At 38.0% G+C, this 19567-nt stretch overlaps 2 pseudogenes; both read right to left on the bottom strand.

Moving 5' to 3' along the window:
- Nucleotides 1–11011: 11011 nt before the first annotated feature.
- On the bottom strand, nucleotides 11012–11458 carry LOC115521918 (annotated as a pseudogene).
- Nucleotides 11459–16184: 4726 nt separating this feature from the next.
- LOC116738237 lies at nucleotides 16185–16518 on the bottom strand (annotated as a pseudogene).
- Nucleotides 16519–19567: the final 3049 nt, after the last annotated feature.

Raw genomic sequence — 19567 nt, 5'->3', positions numbered from 1 at the left:
ACATTGTGCATCAACTATATCCAAATAAAAAAATAATTAAAAAGTATATTGTTTTCCAATTGAAACAGGAAAGAAAAAAAGAAAACAAGAAAAGGAGGCCAGTTTATTGGAGCATGGGAGAGGCAGGCATGTTCCACTTGATACAAAGCTGTTAGGTCATAAGAAGGGTGTGGATCATTTGACTATTTGCTCTCAGTTCCATTTCCTTCCCTTTTCTTCTTTGTTCAGGGACTGACTCCTACAAAATAAATTTCCAAGACTCCCTTGCCCACTGGCTTCCAGTCAGCTTCAGCCTATGGGAGCTATAAGATTAAATTAAACTCCTCAGAATGACACAAGGCCCGTCTCTTTTATTCTTCTGTTCAGCAAATATTTATTGTTCATTGTGGTCCAGGCTCTGTATTAGGCTACTGTGGATACAATAAGCAAAACAGTCTCTGCTCTTGCAAAGCCCTGTGATACCAAAGAATTTACAGTTCCTCAAATATACATGCCTTTGTGCTTGCTATTTTATCTGTCAGGAATATCCTTTCCCTTCTGGCTGTCTCCTTAACTTTTGTTCACCATACAACACTCAGCTCAAACAGTACCACCTCTAAGAAGATTCCCCTGACCCCAAACCCCAAACAGAATTAATTATTCCCTCTTTGCATTACTTTTTTTTTTTTTTAAGTAAGCTCTAGGCCCAACATGGGGCTTGAGCTCACAACCCCGAGATCAAGAGTCATAGGCTCTACCAACTGAGTCAGCCAGGCACCCCTTCTTAGCGTTATTTCTATACGCTTTTTATAAGCTTCTAATATTGTGCTTATCAGGCTGCATTTTGATTCCTTGCTTTTGTTTTCTCCTCTACTAGATTAAAAAGGGGGATAATCTCGGGGCACCTGGGTGGTTCAGTCAGTCAAGTGATTGACTCTTGATTTCAGCTCAGGTTGTGATCCCAGGGTCGTAGGATTGAGCCCCAAGTCAGGTTCCACACTGAGCATGGAGACTACTTAACATTCTCTCTCTCTCTCTCTCTCTCTCTCTCTCTCTCTCTCCTCCTCTGCCCCCTCCTCGGCTGAAGCTATTTGTATAATTTTGAGTTCTCAGTTCATACAATTTCATAGCAAAAAATCAGTTTTTTACATTTTTATTTTTTTAATTTTTCTCTTTCTTTTTTTAAAGATTTTATTTTGCTTTTTTTAAACACTTATTTATTTTTGAGAGAAAGAGAGAGAGAAAGAGAACAAGCAAGGAAGGGGCGGAAAGGGGAACAGGCTCCAGGCTCCACATTGTCAGTGCAGAGCCCACTTCAGACTCTCTGTCCTCCTCTCTCTGCCCCTTCCCTACTTGCACTCCCTCAAAATTAAATAAAACACTTGAAAAAAAGATTTTATCTGTTAAGTAATCGCCACACCAAATGTGGGACTTGAACTCACAACCCCAAGATCAAGAGTCTCATGCTCCATCAACTGAGCCCCATTCACTTTTCTTCTTAATGTATGTGATTCCCACTATTCATAGTCAGAATGTAGAAGCAAGTGATTTTTCTACTTATTTCCTAATATGTGATCAAAGTATATAATTTACCCTTTATAATCCTCAGAAAGGTCTGAATCACCCCTTACAATTTATTCAGAAGTACTATGACTTGTGAAAGCTACTAATCAATCAATAAGCATTTACTGAATCCTTTTTGGAGTTGTACAAATGCTATATCAGTATTAACTTTTTAAAAATTTTTTAATGTTTGTTTTTGAGAGAGAGAGAAAGAGAAAGACAGAGTGGGAGCAGGGGAGGGACAGAGAAAGAGGGAGACACAGAATCCTAAGCAGGCTCCAGGCTCTGAACTGTTAGCACAGAGCCCGAAGTGGGGCATGAACCCATGAACTGTAAGATCATGACTGAGTCGAAATTGGACGCTTAACCGACTGAGCCACCCAGGTGCCCCCAGTATTAAGTTTTAAAAGTTCTCTATTTCAGAATGATGAACATAACATAGTTATGCAATGTTGTCAAAGAAGTGATAAAAGCACAAATTATGGAGTGCCTGGATGGCTTAGTCGGTTAAGCATCAGATTCTTGATCTCAGCTCAGGTCTTGATCTCAGGGTGGTGAGCTCAAACCCCGAATTGGGCTTTATGCTAGGCATGGAGCCTACTTAAAAAAAGTAAAATAAGAAGAGGAAAAGCAAAGTTATTTCTCTTTAATTATTTCACATACAATTACTTAATTGTGAAAATCTTTTTTTTTTTTTTCCTTAAGTAAACTCTGTGCCCAATGTGGACACTGAATTCATAGCCCTAAGATCAAGGATTGCATGCTCTACCAACTGGTAGAGCCAGGCAGGTGCCCTGTAATGTGTAAAAATCTTATTTCTCCAGAAAGATTTATAATATCGGAGAACAGTGACTAAATCATATGCTGCTGCACACCTAGAAAATGTTTAGTAGTCATCGAAATGAAAAGTCAGCCAACTGAGGACACAAAACAAGGAAAAAAATTTGATCCTACATAGGCTTATTTGTATCTCAAGGATTAGAAAAAAAGGCATAATAGAATATATATATATATTTTTTTTTTTAATTTTTTTTTTTCAACATTTATTTATTTTTTGGGACAGAGAGAGACAGAGCATGAACGGGGGAGGGGCAGAGAGAGAGGGAGACACAGAATCGGAAACAGGCTCCAGGCTCCGAGCCATCAGCCCAGAGCCTGACGCGGGGCTCGAACTCACAGACTGCGAGATCGTGACCTGAGCTGAAGTCGGACGCTTAACCGACTGCGCCACCCAGGCGCCCCTATATTTTTTTACTGTACTTTCTACAAATGTTTGATACATTTGCTTTTTTAAAGTTTATTTATTTTTGAGAGAGACAGAGGGAGAGAGACCGAGCAGGGGAAGGACAGAGAGAAGAAAATAGAGGATCCGTGCTGACAGCAGAGAGCCCAATGTAGAGCTAAAACTCACAACCGTGAGATCATGAACTGAGCCGAAATCAAGAGTCAGATGCTTAACCAACTGAGCCACCCAGGCACCGCTAAAACTTTTTCAATACTTTTTCCAGTTATTAAGCATGTCAACATTTTTCTCACTTGGATGCTGAGGCTGTTGCATAAGCATTTGAAATGTACTGAAGTAAGACTGTCTTATGGCCTTGCATTTTCATTTTTCTGGCTTTTAATAAATATTTATCTGCCCTTTCATAATGACCTCCACATAACTGCACTAGACTATCTTCTTGTAGAAATTACACAAATAACTTCAAGAGCAGCTGAAGCTACTGTAATACTCATCCTCACAACCTTCCCCCAAGATAGATATTTATTCATCCTTTTTAGAGGACTCTAGAACACAGAAATATCTACATCAAAACTTACTTTTTCTTCCTTAATCTAGAATTTTCTCTGGTTAGAACTGATTAGATATTTAGACCTAAAATGTAATGATTTTATTTTCCAAACACAAAACTAATCATGCTTTAAACTTTGAACTTCTTCCACTTAAAAGGGTTCCCTTTCCCTTCAACTAAAAGACCAATTTCCAAATCTCTTTTGTGCTAGGAAATCAAATCATACAATAAAATTTAGGATAAAATCTTTGCCTAAATGTTCAAAAAGCAAGATGACCACCTATTCTTTTTTAATGGAGAGAAATCCAAGCTTCAGTTATACAAATAATTCAAAAGAGGACTGGTTATAGCTGTTCATCCCAGGGCATATCTGTTTTTTCTTTTACTTCAGAACCATCATTGCCTACTACTGGCTAACTCATTGCTCTTGGAGGTTGAGGGGGGATTGTTTTCCATTATATGATTCTCATATTAATCAATTTTCTCAGTGTGTATCTGCTATTATCCAAAAATAGGCTGTACACATTTATTCTTCTTAAAGCACAGAATAAAAAAGGAGAACTATCAGACTTGTGGGGGGTTTTCCTCTTTCAAATATTACTGAATAATCTTTCCAAATTTCCAAAAATAAGTGCCTTTAAGAAAATATACCAAACACAGACTATTACCAGAATGGTTTCATAGCTAAGGATTACTCATATGCATTCTGTTTGCCAAGTTTTTATGTAGAACATCTGTAAGAAATGTTTGCCATTGTCTTGCCTTCCTACATCTCCCTATAAGGATTGTTTTATCTTGGCCACAAGGCTTCAGTAATAGAAAAATAGGGAAATAGAGGACAATATGATGGGGTGATTAGGCCAAGTAACAATTTTCTAGTTAAAAGTTTCATGACCAGGGGAGCGTGGCTCATTTGGTGGAGCATGCAACTCTTGGTCTCAGGGTTGTGAGTTGGAGCTCCACGTTGGTTGTAGAGATTACTGAAAAATGAAATCTAGGGGGCACTTGGATGGCTCAGTGGTTAAGTGTCAGACTTTGGCTCAGGTCCTGATTTCACAGTTCATGAGTTCGAGCCCTGTGTCGCACTCTGTGCTGACAGCTCAGACCCTGGAGCCTGCTTCAGATTCTGTCTCCCTCTCTCTGCCCCTTCCTCGCTTGCACTCTCTCTCTCTCTCTCAAGAATAAACATTAAAAATTTTTTTAAACATTTAAAAAATAAAATCTATAAATAAATAAATAAAATATAATATAATATAATAAAATCTTTTTTAAAAAAGTTTAATGACCAACATCACATTTCCAGTTATCCATTACCTCCCCTATTTCAGTATAGCTAAGGACAATCCTTATGGTACAAAGCCTAACTTCTTAGCTTTCTTTCTTTCTTTTTTTTTTAAATGCTTATTTATTTTTGAGAGAGAGAGCCAGTAGGGGAGGGGCAGAGGGACAGGGAGGGGCAGATTCTGAAGCAGGCTCCAGGCTCTGAGCTGTCAGCACAGAGCCCAATGTGGGGATCAAACCCGTGAACCGCAAGATCATGACCTGAGCTGAATGAAGTCGGACACTTAACTGACTGAGCCATCCAGGTGCCCCCTAACTTCTTAGCTTTATGAACAAAGGCCTTCACCATCTTTCCTTCACAAGCTTTATCTCTCTTTTTTTACCCCTCTTAAACCTCTTACAGTTCACTGAATATACTGGGCCTTTTCCCAAACTTACCTTCTTTCTAATGAAAAGGAAAAGGGAGAAGCGTCTCTCTCATTTTCTTGTCTTTTTTTTTTTTTTTAAGGTTTTACTTTTATTTATTTATTTATTTATTTATTTATTTTAAGTGGGCTCCACGCCCAACATGGGGCTTGAACTCAACCTTGAAATCAAGAGTCAGATGCCCTACTGACTGGGACAGTCAGGTGCCCCTGGCTCTGTCATTTCCTACAGATTTTTCCCTCTACCTTCAATGCCTTTCCTTGTCCCTGCTCCAGGCACCTTCTTTTCTTTCTTCAGGGGCACCTGGGTGACTCAGTCAGGTAAGCATCTGACTTGGTTTTGGCTCAGGTCCTGATCTCATGCTTTGTGAATCTGAGCCCCAGGTCAGGCTATACGCTGACAGTGCAGAGCCTGCTTGGGATTTCTCTCTCTCCTCTCTCTCGGCCCCTCTTCCCGGCTCACTCAAAATAAATAAATAAGCTTAAAAAAAAAAAAAAACAACCCACACACATAGCATAATTGGAGGGTTAAGCATTCTCCAATCCCCAGATCATCATTTACCTGCCTTGTCCTCTGAGTTCACAAAAAGCTTTGTTCACACTCTGGAGTAGTATAACATTCCTCTTCTGTTTTTATTGTTGCTGGTTTTGATTTGGGAAGGGAGGAGATTATGGGTGATTTTTTATTTTATTTTCTTCCTTACACTTTTTGATACATTTTGACCTCCTACAATGTATTATTTTTTTAATTAGAAAAAATATTATTTCAAATAGTAGTTCTAGACAAAGAAAAGTAAAAAAACAAAACAAAACAAGTAGTCTTTGGTATCCAGAGTAAATATTATACTCATGGTAAGGAAATGAAAAAAAATTAAGCAAACTCTCTGAACATTATCATAAAACAAATTATTTTACAGATGACACTTTATCATCAGCATCATATCCTAATATTTATTTAAATATTCTGGATATGCTAATATTATATTTAGTACTCTGGTTTACTACTGGGTAGATTATGACAATCTTTCTTATTTTAATTTTTTTCTATTTTATTGTATTATATCATCTATGTAAGCTTCCTCAAGCCCTTGATGGGATATAAATAGAAACAATGTAAATAAACCATTCTGGCACTAGAATTTTAATTGTCCCTGCTGGGTTCCACCAGATCCACATATTTAGCTGGGATGGGAGTGCTTTCTCTGAGCAAGGGATGGATCATGAAGACAGCGAAACAACTTACCAAGTGGCTAAAATGCATGGTATAAAAGAGCTCCCATACACAGTCAACATAAGTATGTCTATGTGCAACAAACCACAAATGAAATGCAGAAGATTCTGATATTTATTTCTATCTCCTCTTCTTTATACAACTTGTGAAAACCCTTAGCTACAAAGGGCTAAGTCATGTTTTCTGTTTTGATTTATTTTCTTGTGTAGTCCAATGCTGATTTTCTTTTATGTGTTATGTGTTTTTATCTGTTTAACTTATTATTATTATTATTATTATTATTTTAATTAAGTAGGCTCCATGCCCAATGTGGGACTTGAACTCACAACCTTGAGATCAAGATTAGCATGGTCTACTGACTGAGCCAGCTCCTATTTTATGTGTCTTATGTGTTCTTGAACCATGCATATCTGGCTGACATACAAGATGGCTTTTGAGATCAGTGCCTTTATTATTGCTTGGAAAGGCAGTGATATTTTCTATAACCTGTAATTTCTGAATGATATGCTCAAATATTATCAATTGTATTGCCAAAGAGGCTTGTGCTCTGCCCTGCAAGTTCTTTTTTTTTTAGTTTTTTTTAAAGGTGGAAAGTGATCCACTTTTTTTTTTAATGTTTATTTATTTTTGAGAGAGAGAGAGAGAGAGTGCATGAGTGGGTGAGGGGCAGAGAAAGAGGGAGGCATAGAATTTGAAGCAGGCTTCAGACTCTGAGCCTTAAATTTTCAAAGAAATTTAAGATATGAAAGGAATTTCATTATCATTATCATTAACCATTAGGGAAATACGAATCAAAACCTAAGTGAGGTACCACTTCACACTCACTAAGGTGGCTAAGATAAAAAAGATAGATAAAAGTGTCAGAAAGGATGTGAAAAAATTGGAACCCTGAGATATTGCTGATGAGAATATAAAATGGTGCATTTACTTTCGAAAACAGGTTTGGCAGTTCTTCAAAAGTTAAGCATTGACTTACCATATGATCCAATAATTCCAATCCTAGGTATATACCCAAGAGAAATGAGAAAACCTCTACACAAACATTCACAGCAGCATTGTTCATAATAACCAAAAAGAGGAAACAACTCAAATGTCCATCAACTGATAAATGGGTAAATAAATATGACATATCCATGCAACGTAATATTATCTACCCATAAAAAGTAATTAAGTACTAATACATGCTACAATATGAATGAACCTTGAAATCAATATGTTGAGTGAAAGAAGCCAGTTACAGAAGACCACATATTGTATGATTCCATTTATATGAAATGTCCAGAACAGGCAAATCTAAAGACAGAAGGTGGATTAGTGGTTGCCTGGGGTTGGAGGGAAAGGGGAGTTGGGAATAAATGTGAACAGACAAGTACTAGGTAAGGAGTTTCCTGCTAGGGTGATGAAAATGTCTCAAAATGGATTGTGATAGTTGCCCAACTCTATGAATACACTAAAAAAAATTGAATCGTCCACTTTGAATGGATGAATTGTATTGTGAATTATATCTCAATGAAACTGGTTTTAAAAAAAAGGAACTGAAAGGCATTTTGCCAGTAACAATTACATTGCTAACGCTCCAACTTTTACTTCTTTTGCAGGATACCTTTTAAGAATAAAACTATACACAAGAAATGCAGCAGATTCTTAAAGGAAAAAATCTCTTAGTCCTTATACTAACACTAGGAGCAGGATAAAATCAATATGATGAAATTGGATCACTTCTCATGGATTTTTACCTAATATTATCAGTATATTTATAAATAATGTGGCTTGTTGAAAACAATGGTGAAATGTTAAGCTGTTTTATGATATAGAAAGGGGAAAAACCCTGAACCTATAAACTTTACACCTTAAAGTAAATAAATTTTTAAGCTTTGCTTAGATTAACAGCAGCCTTTCTACTTCCTTCAAAACTCTTGTACAAGCAAGTAGTATATTAGGCAAGAGACAGAGGTGTCATAAGAGGAGAATTTCTTATAATAGTGTACCTGCAACCTCTGCTGAGATATCATCTATTTGGTCACAGGTTTGCTTTAATTTTTCTCAAACAACTGCTAGCCAGTAACACTATCATTCAATTCCATGCAACAATTACAGCAACCAGGATGATGAAACTGATAACCAATGGTACAAATCCATTACAACACCAAAGCTGGTTTCTACATCACAGAGGATTTCAGTACAAGGGCTAGAGAAAGAAAAATTAATGAGGTCAGAATGGAAAACAAACGACAAGAGAACAGTGAGTGAAGTCACTAGCTCACTGGGATATACTTAGAAAATCAGCTGAAGTCTGAAAGCAATTTTGCAAATAACATTACAGCAAGGAATAGGAAGGTGTGTGCCTTCTAGAACAGTTCCAGGAGATGAATTATATGACTTGTTTTAACAATAATTAAAGTGACATTTACTTAACTTTAACACATTACAAAGCACCTTCACATCTATTTTTGCATTTGAGCCTCCCTCTGATGAGGTGATAAAGCAGGTAATACTTGTCTCATCATTAGTATCATAAGAAATGACCTATATTGAATTCCTGTATCCCAGGCAAAAAGGGATGTTTCGACCCTACCTCTTTAACCTAATAAATACTTTGGATGAGAGGGAAAAATAAAGTTTCATGGAAATAATAGCTACAAAAGAAAGGTCACTATAGCAGTAGTTTAAATGGACAGATTTTGATGAGAATAAAAAGCTGATGACTGAAATGAATCTCAATGTAAAATGTGCATGGAAAAAGTTGCTCCTGGACATAATCATTTCAGTAAAATAAAAAATGAGAATAGAAAAAAAATTGGAAATAGTTTCCCTATTACTGCATAAAAATTTGACCAAGAATTAAATAGATTACAACTATTGTTTAAATGGGTATATTCATAAATACAGAGTTCAAAATGGCAGGTTAAAATCGTGCACCTCATTCAAGTGGGGGAATAAAAAACAAAAAGGAGAAGATGGCAGGATCAAATAGGCATTTTTTTTTTTTTTTTCAAATTGGCGTTATTGACTTGACTTTTGGAATCCTGCCTGCCTTCTTATCTTCTTTAACATGACTCATGTCTCTCCCTACCTGTAAAATGAGAAGTACAATGTTGTGGATTAAATGAGATAGTGTGAATAAAGTTGTTAGCATAGGAGTGGCACAAGTGAAGTGTATTTTAATCCTCCCTTTTCCAAGAATTCATTGTCCCCTTTCAGTGTGCCAGGCCAGGATCTTTAAAAGTAGATCTCCAAGTCACTAAACCACATTACTTCATCTGTAAGTACCTTTCTTATAATTGACAAAATACCCAAAGCAGATCTCTGATCAACAAAGCTTTACCTCTGGCTGTCTATACATTTTAAAGTAGAAATGTTAATTTAGAAAATATTATTCCAACCAACTATTGGAATATAAATTTAAAATGCTCCAGATTGTTTAAAAAAAATAAAAATACCTATGTGTCTTAAAAATGTTTGGTGCATAAACAGCTATTTTGGTTTGACTTATCCACCCCCAAATTGCTTTATTTCTTCTCAAGAAATAAAAAATGGCCAATTAAGTAATGGCTTTCTCAGTTTCACTAACAATATGAGGTATGGAATACTGGGAAATCATACAGTCTATCAGTCTTATCATATGGAAAACAGACATGATAATATACACCCACTTCAGAGTTGTGAGAGCTAATTAATATCTTTAAACTGCTTTGAAATTCCCATATGAAAGACACCTAATCTGATCTTTATCTAGAGACAAGGGTACGGCATGCACGGGAAGACACTATTCACTTAGAAGCTAAAATTGGCTCTTGCTTGTGTAACTTGAATTTCTACTTGCCAAGAATGTAATTTAGCAGAGGGAATGCTGACACTTTTTTTTAAGTTTATTTTTAAGTAATCTTTACACCCAACATGGGTCTCAAACTCACGACCCGAGATTAAGAATCACATGCTCTCCCAACTGAGCCAGCCAGGGGTCCCTGTCGTACGACTTTCTTTCTTTCTTTTTTTTTTTTTTTTTAAGTTTTTATTTATTTTTGAGACAGAGACAGACAGAGCATGAGCAGGGGAGGGGCAGAGAGAGAGAGGGAGACACAGAATCTGAAGCAGGCTCCAGGCTCTGAGCTGTCAGCACAGAGCCAGTCACGGGGCTCAAACTCACAGACTGTGAGATCATGACCTAAGCTGAAGTTGGACGCTTAACTGACTGAGCCACCCAGGTGCCCCATACAACTTTCTAAATACATGTTTCAAAAACATATGATACTCATTCATTTTTTCATTATTTCATTTTTCACGTAGTAGCGATGTGATACCAACCACAGATACACAAAATGCTCAATTCAGTATTCAAACACATATAGCACATGGAACTCTGTGTGATTACCCTATTATTTTTGAAAATCCTCCTTGCTTTTTCTGTAACCAAAAATACGCAATTGTTAATTGATTGCTGTTGTTTGTTTGTTGGTTGGTTGGTTAGTTGTCAAATGATCTTATATTGAAATATTTTCCTTGGGGCACCTGGGTGGCTCAGTCGGTTAAACGTGTCTAATTTCGGCTGAGGTCACGATCTCACAGTTCGTGGGTTTGAGCCCCGCGTAGGGCTCTGTGCTGACAGCTCAGAGCCTGGAGCCTGCTTCAGATTCTGTGTCTCCCTCTCTCTCTGCCCCTCCCTTGCTTGCATTTTGTCTCTCTCTCTCAAAAATAAACACTTAAAAAATAAAAAAAATAAAAATTTTCCTCTGTAGTTCCTAACTAGCTGGACATTCCTCTGTACCATTATTGATGTCATCTATGATGTCATGAAGGTGGCGGCCATCAACACTGCAGCCCACAGACTGGACAGTCCCCAGGATCTCTTTAATGTTTCCAGAGAGTTGCCTGACTAAATATCGGTGCTGCATCTGTGGGGCAATGTTGAAGGCTTTGATAATCAGGGCAGAGGCAGAAGGTAGCACCTCAGTCTGGGCCTGTCAGTTCTGAATGGTCACTTTCACTGTAATCCTCAGACCCATCCAATCATCAGTTGCCTTGGCGATGTCATCACCAACCTTTTTTTGGAGACGGATCCAGCGGGCCGACCTTGAGGGCCAGGGCAGACATGGCACCTACTTCACCATCAGTGCACCTCAGATATACAACTTTGATTTCGCTGGGGTCAAACTCAGGCAGCATGGTAGAGACAGATGGTGATGGATGAACCTGGATTCAGGATGACCAAAGACAGTTGCACCTTCGCCTCCTCTGAGCCAAAAAAGCCAAAAGCTGTTAACTGTTTTTTTTGTTGTTTTTTTTTTTTTAATTTTTTTTTTTTCAACGTTTATTTATTTTTGGGACAGAGAGAGACAGAGCATGAACGGGCGAGGGGCAGAGAGAGAGGGAGACACAGAATCAGAAACAGGCTCCAGGCTCTGAGCCATCAGCCCAGAGCCCGACGCGGGGCTCGAACTCACAGACCGCGAGATCGTGACCTGGCTGAAGTCGGACGCTTAACCGACTGCGCCACCCAGGCGCCCCTGTTAACTGTTTTTTAACACAAGATTTCAGAAGTATGTGACTGAGAAAGTGAAAATCTCCCAAAATCCCATGCCCCAGAAAAAACACTGGTAATAGTTTGATATATATTCTTTAATGTTTTTTCCCTTTAACTATCACACACATGCACACACACACTAATATATATACTGTGTATATACACACTTATATATAGGGGCCCCGGGCTGGCTTGGTCAGAAAAGGATTCAAATCTTGATCTCTGGGTCCTGAGTTCCAGCCCCATGTTGGGCTAGAGATTACTTTAAAACATAAATGAGGGCGCCTGAGTGGCTCAGTCAGTTAAACATCTGACTTCAGCTCAGATCATGATCTCACGGTTCGTGGGTTGGACCCCCACGTCAGGCTCTGTACTGACAGCTCAGAGCCTGGAGCCTGCTTCAGATTCTGTGTCTCCCTCTCTCTCTGCCCCTCCCCTGCTCATGGTCTGTCTCCCTTTCTCTCTCTCTCAAAAATAAATATTAAAGAAAAAAAATTTTAAATAATAATAAATAAAATAAAACACACACATACATATGCCCTCTAAAAAGTTTGTACCAAATACACACAATTATAAATATTCATTTATATACACAATTATTGTTATTAACAGATACAGGACTATATTATGCAGTCTGTAGTGCAGGGCTGAGACTAGAATAAGGCAAGAGAAGAGAAAGACTAGGATGTAAAATTGAAGGAGGCACTCACTCTCAGGGTCCAGCCCTGCACTCCTACTACTCTAAGAGTATCTCCTTAGGTGTTCTGCTTGAGGCCTAGGCCTTGCCTCACCTAGTCCCAGTTCCTCCTGCAACTTGCTTTTTATTTTTCCCAATTAATTTATCCTCCCACATAAAACTATCTTTTTCAGTGGCTGCATAATCTCCTTTAATGAATAGATCGTAACTCCAATCATCCTTTGAAGGACATTTGTTTCTAATTTTTTTTTTTTTTTTTTTTTTTAACTTTTTTTTTTTTTTTTAACGTTTATTTATTTTTGGGACAGAGAGAGACAGAGCATGAATGGGGGAGGGGCAGAGAGAGAGGGAGACACAGAATCGGAAACAGGCTCCAGGCTCTGAGCCATCAGCCCAGAGCCCGACGCGGGGCTCGAACTCACGGACCGCGAGATCGTGACCTGGCTGAAGTCGGACGCTTAACCGACTGCGCCACCCAGGCGCCCCTGTTTCTAATTTTCTAGTGAGCATCTGTGTTATATACCTCTGTGCCTATTTGTGTTAGAATTTGTGTTAAATTTCTAAAAGAGAATAACTGGGTGAAAGTCTAGGATGCACTTTATTTTATATAACTAAAGGCATTTTGCCCTGAAGAATATTTGTTCTAATTTCTACTCCCATCAAAAATGCCTATTCCGTGGTGCCTGGGTGGTTCAGTCAGTTGAGTGTCTGACTTCGGCTCAGGTCATGATCTCACAGTTCATGAGTTCGAGCCCCACGTCAGGCTCTATGCTGACAGCTCAGAGCCTGGAGCATGCTTCGGATTCCGTGTCTCCCTCTCTCTCTGCTCCTCCCTTGCTCACACTCTGTCTCTCTCTCTCTCTCTCAAAAACAAATAAACATTAAAAAAAAATGCCTATTCCCTGGGGTGCCTGGGTGACTCAGTCGGTTAAGCATCTGACCTCAGCTCAGGTCACGATCTCGAGGTTCATGGGTTCAGGCTTCACACTAGAGTGTGGAGCCTACTTGGGATTCTCTCTCTGTCTCTCTGCCCTTTCCCCGCTTTCTCTCTCTCTCTCTCTCAAATAAATAAATAAACAAAATCTTTTTAAATAAATGTTTGGTCCCTAACACTCTGACCAACCCTCGGTATTATGAATTTTTAAGAGCTTTGGAAGTGGATAAAATAATAGGTAAAAACAGGTTAAAACAATAATTGTAATAATAATAGGTAAAAAGGTAAAAATAATAGGTTGTTTTGGTTTTAACCTGCATTTCTTTATTTTTTTATCTTGCATTTCTTTTTCATTTTTAAAGATTTTATTTATTTATTTATTTATTTTTTTAAATTTTTTTTTTTCAACGTTTATTTATTTTTGGGACAGAGAGAGACAGAGCATGAACGGGCGAGGGGCAGAGAGAGAGGGAGACACAGAATCAGAAACAGGCTCCAGGCTCTGAGCCATCAGCCCAGAGCCCGACGCGGGGCTCGAACTCACGGACCGCGAGATCGTGACCTGGCTGAAGTCGGACGCTTAACCGACTGCGCCACCCAGGCGCCCCATTAAAGATTTTATTTTTAAGTAATCTCTACATCCAGTGTGGTGCTTGAACTTACAATGCTGAGATCAAGAATCCCATGCTCCACCGACTGAGCCAGACAGGTACCCCTAACTTGGATTTCTTTAAATGATATAGGCATTTCTTCCTCTTAATTAACTACTGGTATTATTCTTTTTGAGAATTGCATGTTCTTTCTTGCTCTTTGGCAATTTCTTCTCAACATTGTTTTTTTCTGAAATTTATAATATCTTTGTAAAGTAGTCTTTTTAGTCTTTAGTCTTTCTAGTCTTTTTTTTCTAAATACATTTTGAAAATATATTTTCCCTGATTTATTTTCTGTCATTTTGTCTTTTGATGTTGCCCAGTCATCACTTTTGTTTGTTTTGTTTTAATTTTTCTTTGAGTTTTTTTTTTAAAGTAATCTCTATGCCAAAAGTGGGGCTCAACTTCAGGATGGCAAGAGTCACATGCTTACCAACTGAACAAGCCAGGTGCCCTGAGTTCCAAGTAGGATCCACACTCAGTGTGGAGCCTGACATGGGGCTTGATCCCATCACCCTGGGATCATGAACTGAGCCGAAATCAAGAGTTGGACACTCACCCAAATGAGCCACACAGGCACCCCAATTCACTGTCACTTTGTAGTATGTTTTGAAATCAAGAAGTGTGATTCCTACCCCTTTGTTCTTTTTCAAGGTTATTTTGGCTTTACTGGTTTTCTTTCTTTCTTTCTTTCTTTCTTTCTTTCTTTCTTTCTTCTTTCTTTCTTTTCAGAGAGAGTGAGAGAGTGCTAACAGGGGAGAGGGGCAGAAAGAGAGAGAGAGAGAGATTGAGAGAGAGAGAGAGAGAGAGAGAGAATCCCAAGCAGGTTCCATGCTCAGCATGGAGGAGATGTGGAGCTCGATCCTATGACCTTGGGATCATGGCCTGAGCCAAAATCAAGAGTCAGATGCTCAACTGACTGAGCCACCCAGGCAACCCTCCCATGATTTTTTTTTTAAGGACTTTTGCTATGGCAGTATTATCAACAAATCCCTCTCAAAGGCACTTTATTTACTGACTTCAGTCTTGTGGTCTAGAAACAGGATGCAAAAAGATATAGAATTTTCAGACTCTCTGAATACTTGCCTTCTCTAATTAGGCATAAAAGATGCCAAACACCATAATATTTGATTGCTACCTATAGGGAATCATTAGTTTCAAGTATAAGTGTAACTTAGTGTTATGCCCACATCCAGAAACCAGATTGCGAATCAGATGTTGTAGCACTTGGTTTACCATCACTACCTTGAAAACTTTCCTCCCACTTTATGTCTATGTGCCAAATGACTGCAACTTTCATTCATGCCTATTAGTACCCTATTAATTCCTGCTTATTTATGCCTGATAGTATGGCATGAAGTCAAAAAGTGAGACACTTTGACTAGCAAGCAAATTCTATATCTTATTTTGTAAAACATCTCTTAATGTTTTACAAAAATGAATTAATCATCGATTTGATTTAGCTTTAACTGCCCTGGCCAAAATTATAATTCTGAGAATTACTCTCTATTATATGTTCTAATACAAAATGTAGACCATGCATGTAGAAGTCATTCTAGGATACTTGCATTAAACACTATAATACATTATATGAGTAGTATCTTAGTGTCCTTGTCAAAATTAGCATTTGGATATTCATCTGCTAGGGTTAGCTGGAGTTAGCTGACAATACCTTTTTGTGACAAGTATTTCCCTTTCTTTGCAAACTGCTCTACCATGTATGTTTATTTGCTCCATTAGTGTAAGTCTTCCCGTATTACCATTAATAATGTAGCTTTCTACCCAATAGTATCAAAAACTAAAAGTTAATTCAATCTTCTACTTCCAAGCCATAAACTTAAAGAAAAAAATCTACAGGGGTGCCTCGGTGGTTCAGTCTGTTAAGCGTCTGACTTCAGCTCAGGTCATGATCTCATGGCTTGTGGGTTCGAGCCCCGTGTCAGGCTCTGTGCTGAAAGCTCAGAGCATGGAGCCTGCTTCGACTTCTGTGTCTTCCTCTCTCTCTCTGCCCCTCCTTGCTCACACTCTGTCTCTCTCTCTCGAAAAATAAATAAACATTAAAAAAATTTTTTTAAAAGTCTACACCTTATTTATTTACTTTTTAGTACATTTAAATCCTTGAGGGGTATAGCATCACACAGATTCTGTAGCCAATGGCTTTAGCAGGAAGGTTGCTTTGGAATACAAGAACCATGCCACTGTTTCCACGAGCACAAATTACTTTTTCCCAGATCACTGTGGTTTTGCTTGGTTTGCCACCAGGAGTCACTGTATTATCTATCCTTTGCTTTGTACACATAAGCGTATCTCTTGTCTAGATAGAATTCAGTTTCATCTTGAGCATAAACACATTCAGTTTCAAGAGGAGCTATGTGCTCCCTCTGGTTCCAGAGACCCCATTTATAGCCAGCAAAAATGGCCTTGGACCACAGCTTTCCAAACATATTTGTTTTTTTAGGAGTCCTGTTCCCAGCAGGCCTCCATAGGTTCCAAGATGGTGGAAAGAGAAACATAAACTTTTTAACTAGCCAGAAAATCAACATGAACGAACATCTTCAAACTTCAGAAGCAGATTCAACAGTAACCTGGCAGAGTCAGGCAGAAGGTTGCTACATAGTACAGAACAATGGTCCTTAAACTTGTGGCCACTATTAAATCCAGATTCCTAGATGTCCTGGTCAGCTTCAATGTGTAACGGCATGGTGTTGAGCTTTCTCAACTGAATTTAAAAGTTGTTTCAATTGTACTTTCACAAATCTGTTGAGACAACATAGATTAATAACAGATTCATTGTTAAGAGTGTGGGCTCTAAAGTTAAATTACCTGGATTTTTTTTTAATTTTTTTTTTTTTACATTTATTCATTTTTGAGAGACAGAGAGACTGAGCACACGCGGGGGATGGGCAGAGAGGGAGACAGAATCCGAAGCAGGCTCCAGTCTCCAAGCTGTCAGCACAGAGCCCAACCTGGGGCTCGAACTCAGGAGCTGTGAGATCATGACCTGAGTCAAAGTCGAACATCTAACCGACTAAGCCACCCAGGCGCCCCAAAATTACCTGGATTAAAATCTCAGCTCTGCCACTTTCTAATTGTGTAACCTTGAGTCAGTTAACTAATCTGTCTATGCCTTGAGTTCCTTATATGAAAAGTAGCAATAATAATATTGCCTTCCTCATGGAGTTATAACAAACTCTAAATTAGTTAATATATATAAAACATTTGGAAGAGTGCCTAGCATATAAAGATTACTTAATAAATGTTGGCCTATTAGACATTATTATCAAGGTGTCTTAATTTGTAATATATAGAGGAACTTCATGAACTCTTTGAAATTCTGTACAGAATATTGGAAGTATATGTATACTGCATTGTCTGGAAGGTTCATATTTTATCACATTCTCAATGAGTTTCCATGGGTGTAAGTCTTAAGAACCATTGTCTTTCAATTAAATATCCTAGAATTGTTTACAAATTCACATAATTTTAAAAGTTTCTCTACTGTACGTAAAATTATAAGTTCAGCTGACTCTTGAACAAGACAAGGATTAGGGGTACCAACCTTGCTCAAAAATTTGCATGTAATTCTTAACTCCCCCAAAACTTTACTAATAGCTTACTGTTCACTGGAAGCCTTACTGATAACACAAATAGTGGATTAACACATATTTTGCATGGTATATGTATTCTATACTGTATTCTTACAATAAAGTAAAAGAAAATGTTTAAAAAATCATAAGGAAGAGAAAATACATTTACAGTACTGTACTGTATTTATAAAAAAAAAATTCCATGTACAAGGGCATCTGCACAGTTCAAACCTGTGTTGCTCAAAGGTCAACCATATATTATTATCTTACCTTACTTTTAGTGTAATTTATTTATTTATTTTCAAATGTTTATTTATTTTGGGAGATAGTGGGGGAGAGAGGATCCCAAGCTGGCTCCAAACTGTCAGGGTGCAGCCAAGCGTGGGGCTATATCTCACAGACAATGAGATCATGACCTGAGCTGAAATCAAGAGTCAGATGCTCAACAGAATGTGCCACGTAGGCACCCCTTAGAAGGGAAAATACAGATGAGAAGGAAACATATAAAAAAATATTAGCAATAGTTCTCTTGAGGTAGTAGTTTCATTTATTTTTTTATTTTCTTCTTAAAATTTTCTTTACTTTCCAAATTTTCTGAAATCTCCAATCTTGGTTTTGTAATCAGAATTTAATACAATTTTAAGGATAGAAAAAACAAATCTGACAAAAATTGAGACATTTTATTAAAAAATCTACCTCAAAAAAAAAAAAGAATCAAATTTTATCACACTTCTCTTTAACACCAAGTACTAGAAGACAGGAAAAATTAGCCACAAATGTGAGGAGGGAAAATCCTATACCCAGCTAAGCTGTTCTTCATATGTACTACACCAGGAAGTATTCTCATACATTCTTCATTCTTTCAAGGACCCTTTAAATATTCTGTATGTGTACATTTTGTAGAACTATATTACTGAGGGAAGTACCCTAGCTCACCTTCAAATAATTTAGCTTAGAAAAAGTTATGGGGGCACCTGGGTGGCTCAGTTGGTTGAGTGTCTGACTCTTGGTTTTGTCTCAGGTCATGATCCCAGGGTCATGAGATCTAGTCCCACATCAGGCTCCACGCAGATTCTCTCTCTCCCTCTGACCCTCTTCCCCACTCATGCACTCTCTCTCTCTCTCAAAAAAAAAAAAAAAAAAAAAAAGCTCTGGTAAAAGGAAGTATCACATGCTTAAATAGTAAGTTAATCCCAAATGAGTTATAAAAAAAAACAACAAAAAACGTTTCAAGTAAATTTTCCCACTTATTTACTCAAAAGTTTCTTAAGAAAAAGAAACCAGGACTCTTTGCTTCCTGTTAAGCATTTTAAAGTAAAGTTCTCTCTTGGCAAATAACACCTACTTACTTGAGAAATTTTCATCACAAAGCAGAGGTGGGAAGAAATCAGCCCTCAGGTGTTTGGGCTGCATCCCATAGCATGTGATCAACTGACTTTAGTAACTCAAGCCAAGTAATAAACAAAGAGTGAATTTGATGTCTGTGCAGGACCCAACTTGATGGGGAATCAAGGGAATTCAAAAACAATCATCCAACATTACATGGTTTCAGCCTTTGTTTTTCAGAACACTATAATTTTTCACAATGTTTGCCTCGAACTTGCTATTATTGAACATATCCCTTCCTGTGGATTCTTTTGAAGGTCTCTCATCATGTCGCCCTGAGGGCCATATTTGTTCCAGAAGTGCAATGAAAAGCATGCTAGACATAGTCAAGATGCCTGGATTCTAGTCCAGCTCTGCTAGTTAGGAAAGTGATCCTTCAGCTAGTGATCAAAACACTCTTTCTGAGCCTTAGTGTCCTTATTCCTCACTACCTCAGTCAGAGTTAAATAAATTAATGATTGCAAAAATGATTTGAACACTTCTAGTTCTAATCTTTTTTCCCATTTTTCCAGGAACCCAG

The sequence above is a fragment of the Lynx canadensis genome, chromosome C1 (assembly GCF_007474595.2).
Source record: "Lynx canadensis isolate LIC74 chromosome C1, mLynCan4.pri.v2, whole genome shotgun sequence".
NCBI classification, from domain to species: Eukaryota; Metazoa; Chordata; class Mammalia; order Carnivora; family Felidae; genus Lynx; species Lynx canadensis.
Note: the sequence above shows the minus strand (reverse complement) of the source record. Positions and strands in the feature narration are given on the sequence as shown.